This window comes from Eublepharis macularius, chromosome 12, assembly GCF_028583425.1.
Source record: "Eublepharis macularius isolate TG4126 chromosome 12, MPM_Emac_v1.0, whole genome shotgun sequence".
Lineage (NCBI taxonomy): Eukaryota > Metazoa > Chordata > Lepidosauria > Squamata > Eublepharidae > Eublepharis > Eublepharis macularius.
The window spans coordinates 13,071,993-13,078,451 of record NC_072801.1 but is presented as its reverse complement, the minus strand read 5'-3'; positions in this window follow the sequence as shown (position 1 = coordinate 13,078,451).

Sequence of the window (6,459 nt, the reverse complement as noted above, 5' to 3'; positions counted from 1 at the left end):
TCAGAAAATTGGGATCATGAAACTGATTTATTCTGAGTGGGACTCTTGGTATTTCAAGGTTAGTCTTGTGTAGGGTGGCGAGATCCCCTTACCCTTCCAGTAGCACTCACCTTTTTGGATGTCTTCATGGGCATGTTCCCGGGGTGGAGCAGTGATGTCATGTCCAGGAAGTGATATCATGCAGGAGCCAGGAGTGCTCCTGCATTTCACAGCAGGCTGATTTGGGCCACAAATGGTCCTGCTTGGCCTGTTTTGAGCCCAAACCACCTCACTGTGAAACGCAGGAGTGCTCCCAGTGTTACCCAAATGGTGGGTTTCCTTCTGAGTTGGGGGAATTAGAATACAAGGGGAAGCAGCGAGAGGGGGTAACTAGCAGGCTCTCCACCAATGTATATGAGGCTCATTCCCTTAGAGAACTCTCTGAAAGAACCAGGTGGGTGTTCAACAGGAATGGTTTTATTAAAGGGGCAGTAAGAGCAAACACAACAGAAAACACACGCAACATACGCACAGAGCTAACTAAAAAAACAGAGAGAAAGAGGAGATAGAGGACATCGGTAAAGAATAGAGGCTGAGTGACCAGCGCTTTTTAGCAAGACCAAGGAGAAGGTTTAAACATGCATCTGAGTGTGTGCATAGGGTCCCAAGAACACACAAGCTAATTACATGGCGGGGCAATCCAATTATACCTTGGAACATACCCCGGGGCAAGACCGCATCTTCTGCCCCAAAACAATCGCTTAAGGGCTGTGTCTGGAGGTGAGACAATAAAATGGAAAAGACTTGATTAAACCTTCCTGGGTGTTACTAAACATAAAAGAAGTGATTGATGACCCATGATTGTTGGATGGGAAGAGCTTTCAGATACCTGGGTAGCCTTGATTAGGAAGGTAGGAGAGGGAAGATAAGAAGGGTGTGGAAGAGATGAATTCAGGAACTCCTGGAAGACTTCTTTTGTCCTTACATCTTTGCACAGCTCCGGAGTGTGGGGCAGCTAGCCAGTCCTGCCTCATGACTCCTGCTCCAGTGATTTTTCCCTTCCAGCGGGTTCATGAACTGTTCTGCCTAGCCAGACGATGAGCCATGTGCTTGAAGCACACAAGGAGAGGGGTTTATGATATATGATTCATAAACTTTCCTGTTAGTGTGAGGCTAACAAGCTTGCCTGCTAATACCACGGCGGCATGACAACATAATCCCAGGAGTGACATCGTTGCACCGCCCTGGGAGCGCACCTGTGGTTGGGATTTAGCAACTGTTTTCATTTCAGTCATGAAGTTAACCTGTTTGTGTTAATTAGTTAGTAAACTTATTTGCATGTAATCACTTAGGCCTCGAGTAAGGATTCCCACCAAGGAAAGGGGAGTCTCTAAGTTTAATGAAGTAGAATTAGGATTTTCTATTGGGCAACCTGTTTATTGGAGGGAGGGGCAAGTAAGTGAAGCTATACACTGAACTTTTATTGTTCTTTGTCTCAGTCTTGTGCTTCAAGTCTTAGGACTACCTTTTAATAGCAAGTCAATCTAGCAATTTCTTCTTCCAATGTAACCCTATTTTTATCCTTTACATAGTAAAGTATTCTTACAGAGCTAAACTGGAGTGTGTGTCTGTTCTCATTAATTCCAATGCACAATTCTAAGTGGTCATACTTGCCTTCACGATATTAAGGCTTATGAATATGGCAATACCATAAGCCCCTCTGTGCGTGTGTTTAAAACACAGACAAGCTGCCTGGCTAGGCAGGAGGTGGAAAAGTACTGGAATGTGAGAAGTGAAGTAAGACTGACTTAACCCCACACCCCAGAGTTTGTGTATAACCATAGAACAATGGAGGTCTCCAGAGGTACTTGGATGAATCCGTTCACACACCCTGCCAATTCTACCCTTTACCCACTCTCCTATCATAGTCTTACCCATCCAGCCATTGTGGATAATCAAATAATCATTTTACACCTATACACCTATACACCTCTCAGGAAGACCAAATCAAACCTTCCTAGTTCATTGTCCCACCTTGGAGACAGTTCAGCAGCCTTATTGTCCCACCCGAGACAGTTTCCCAATCGATGTATTGTCGAAGGCTTTCACGGCCGGAGAACGATGGTAGTTGTGGATTTTCCGGGCTCTGAAGATGCCAGTCACAGCTGCTGGTGAAACGTCAGGAACTACAATGCCAAGACCATGGCTATACAACCCGGAAAATCCACAACAACCAAGTTTCCCAATCCTTTGTCCCACCCTGAGAAGAACCATTAAGGCATTGTCTTAGGGCAGAGACTCTCAGTCCTGCCTCAGGGCATGTTTCACAGTATATCTGAAGGAGCCCTTCTCCTTCTTGCCATGGTCACTGAAGCTGCTCTCCCTCAGACACCCCCAGTCTTCTGGACCTGGTAACTATAAACCCAACTCCACAACTCTGTCTAACTTTCCTCCCTTTTTTACTAGTTAGTTCTGTGTGTGTGCTGTGTGTTTTGTGTGCAATTGATCCATAGTATTTTAAATAACCCTTTTTGATTGAACATCTGCCTGCTTATTGAAAGGGTTTCTAGAGGAAAGGATCCTCGTATACATTGGCACAAAAGATCCCAGTTACCCCCCTCTCGAAGCTTCTCCTAGTTGCTAATTCCCCCTACTCACAAGGAGACCTGCTATTTGGGTAACACAATCTCTGCCTTAAACTCTAACTAACTGTTAATTTACTACACCTGGGAGGCCTATTCCACTGCCTTCCCCCCGGGCAAGGTGAGTATTGGCAGGGGGCAGAGGGTGGGAGCGAGGGATCCCCCGCCCCCACTGAGAGACCCGGGATCTCTAGTCTTGCGTCTGACTAGCAGCAGCTCTCCAGGTTCTCAAAGAAAATCTTTCATATCACCTAGTTTTAATTGGAGCTCCAGGGACTGAACCTAGAACCATCTGCAAGCAAAGCAGATATTCTGCTACCAAGCCAAAGTCTCTTCTTGCCTCAGTGTGAGCTATCAGAGTCATGACTGTCTACTTTGACTGGCAATGGCTCTCAGGGATCTCAAGTAAAAAAGTTCTTGCGCATCACCAATTCCAGGAATTGATTTCCTGCCAGCTCCAAGTCGGGAAATTCCTGGAGATCTGGGGGGTGAAACCCGGAGGAACCTGGAGAAAGTGGAGTTTGGGGAGGGAAAGGACCTTGGCTTGGCATAATTCCATAGAGTCCACCCCCCAAAGTAGCCATTTTCTCCAGGTGAACTGATCTCTGTGGCCTGGAGACCAGTTGTAATTCCGGGAGATCTCCAGCCACTACCTGGAGGCTGGCAACCCTAAAAGCAGTCCCTGAACACAACTGAAGCTGCTTTCACCTGAGCCAGGCTCCTGGTCTCTGAGGTCAGCATTGTCTGCTCTGGCTGGCAGTGCCTCTCCAGGCTCTCAAGCACAAAACCCTCTCATTGCCCCCCTGCTCCCACGTGTTTCTTCTCCAAAGCAAAGAGCGGATTCTGGCTTTCCTTCATTGCATTAGAGCAGGCGGTGCTCCAGAAGGCCCAGGAGGCATTGCCTTTAGGTCTGCAGGGAGCACTGACTGGGAAATAGGTGCTGCCACCACAGGAGGATGCGTGGCTTGGAACCAGGGAGGCCAGGTCTCCTGCTTCAGAGGGAAGCTTCCCTTCTCCCTGCCAGCTCTGTTGGCTGGGTGGCGGGAGAAAAATGGTTGAGGAAATGGAGGGTGTGATCGGCATATGCCACAGCGTTGCTTCCAGCATGACCCTGAAGTGACATCATCACATCAGATGGCATTCTAGCATTCACTCAAACCATAGAATTTTGGGCAAATGCTTGACCATTGCCTGTGATGCGATGATTTCACTTGTGGTTCAGGCCAGAAGTAAAGTGGCTGGCAATGTCACAATGTCATTGGTGAGCGCCCCCTCCCCCCTGACCAGGTAAGTATTTCACTGGTTGACAGACTTGGGCTGGCAACCCTAATTGGAAACTTATAATGTTTTGTTATTGCTCCCCTGCCAAGGCAGCCATATTGTGACTGATTCCATCCCCCACCCCACAACTGCCATTCTGTAGCAGCACCCACTAAACTTTCTCAAAATTCCAATAGTGGCCACGGGCTAAAGAAGTCTGGGGATCCCTGATACTGTTAGAAAAGGCTGACATCTTCCAGTGAGTTCTCGTCACAGATAAACATTTACAAGTGTTTTGATAAACCCACTAGGCCAAAAGCATTGTTTGAAAGACAAATGATGTGAAGATTTTTGTCAAAGGATAGACTATCTTTCTGAAGGGTGGGTGGGCAAAGTCTCCCATCTGTAAGACTTTAGCTGTAAGCTACGACTCCCAAAAGCTCATACCCTACCACTAGGGTTGCCAGCCTCCAGGTGGTGGCTGGAGATCTCCTGGAATTACAACCGATCTCCAGGCAACAGATATCAGTTCCCCTGGAGAAAATGACTGCTTTGAAGGGTGGACTCTGTTGCTTTATATCCTGCTGAGGCCCCTCCTCTTCCCAAATCCCACCCTTTTCAGGCTCCACCCCCCCCCCAAATCTCCACGAATTTCCCAGCCCAGAGCTAGCAACCCTACCGACCAACAATTTTGTTAGTCTTATAGGTGCTGCTGGACTCTTGCTCTTTTCTACTGCTATAGACAGACTAACACGGCTACCCATCTTGTTCCATCTTTTTTGGCAGCATAAAGTAGTTTCATATGCTCACTGATGCTAATAATTCTACGACATGCAATTAGTGCGCAAGCATTTGAGACTGGCAAGAGGACCAGTTAAGACTCAGAGCAGAACCACAAGTGACAAAAGGCACAGGTTGGACACTTGTCAGCTTCCCTCAAGTTTTGATGGGAAATGTAGGCATCCTGGCCTTGCAGCTTGGCTCTCTGACTGCTGTCCAATGGACTTTTCAACTGTCACTTGTCCAACATTCCGCCAAGCTGCCTACATTTCCCATCAAAACTTGAGGGAAGCTGACAAGTGTCCAACCTGTGCCTTTTGTCACTTGTGGTTCTGCTCTCTGCTTAAGTTAAGAGGAAATCAGTGGGTTAGATTCAGCAGTAGATTTCTAAACAGAAGTTGTGGGGTGGGGGGGGACGTGATTTGGTACCATCCGCCTGCTGCTGCAGATTCACCCTTCATGCCATTCCGGGGGGACCCACGTGCCCCCCAGGAGAAGCATTTGGGGAGCTGTTTGGCCTGCAGAAAGATAAGCTGGAAGTCCCACTCTGCTAGTGGAAATCTCTTCCACTGGACCCAACCCACTTCTTGGTTTCCTGCCTGGTCGGGAATAGCGCTAGCCCCCATCTACCCCAGGAATGCTGGCTATCGCTCGGATAAGATCTAGCCTGAACTCAGCTGCCCTGCAAACACATCAGCCTTGCCCATTGACTCTTTATTGGTACTGATCTAAATGGTACCTTTGGAAGTGTAGAAAGCAACAGCTTCACTCTTTGCACCATGAGATTATTTTCCTCTGTTTATAGAGAGAGAGAGAACAGAAGGTCTCCCTCTGGTACTGAACTCTGCTGACCTCCCTCATTACACAAGTAAGTTGACACGCTCAGGTCACCCTAAAAGGACTCTGTGCCTAGCCAAGGACTCGCGCACAAGGAGGCAGGAGGAAAAAGCAACAGCCTCCTGATTTTCATTTTATTGATGCTAAATCTACCCGTGGAAGGAAACACAAGGCTAATTTTCTTCTCAGGGTGGCTTAGCTTTCCTGCAGTGCTTTTCAGACCGGTTTTCAAAAACATCTCTCTCTAATTTGTGAGTAAAGTGCAAAACACAAAGCAACACTGTGTGTCTCACTTTTTGCAAACTCCGGAGGCAATCATTGGAGCGGAGTCACATGACAATGCCAGGTTGTCGTAGCGTCAAGGGATCTTCTATGTGGGTGGTTCCACAGTGGCACCACTCTCCACAATCACTGCTGTTGCAGCATTAGCAGCAGGAGGAGTTATAACAAAGGCCCCACACCGTGGTGGATATTGTGTTGAAAAAAATTTACCTCCAGGTTTTCCTCTACTACATAGAAGGTTGTGTTTGATCACGACCACGGATCTATTTCCCGTTCTGTTTCCTGGCTTTGGCGAAAGCATACCCCCATTTGTTTCAGCTTGAGCTGTTTACACTATTACATCATGCTATCACACATTTTGCCGTATGGTGGAAATTGCAAAAGTGGCAATTCACAACAGCGCAATAGAAACAGTTTCGTCCTTTAAACAAAGGGTGAATGTAGGAAGCCGTTTGGAAGTTGCTAGCCAAAACTATGCTTTCTAACTCATGCTAAAACTCTTCATCGTTTGTGAAATAATAGCACAAAGACTCATCCGCAGACCACAAAAGCAGAAAAACATAACAAATCAGCTCCTTGATTTAAAAAAGATGTAAAGGAGTACGGCCTGCTGCTCCGATTGACTGGGACGGAAGGAATCACCCAATGTTGACTCCCAAAGGCTTCAGGCTGTGGGGAA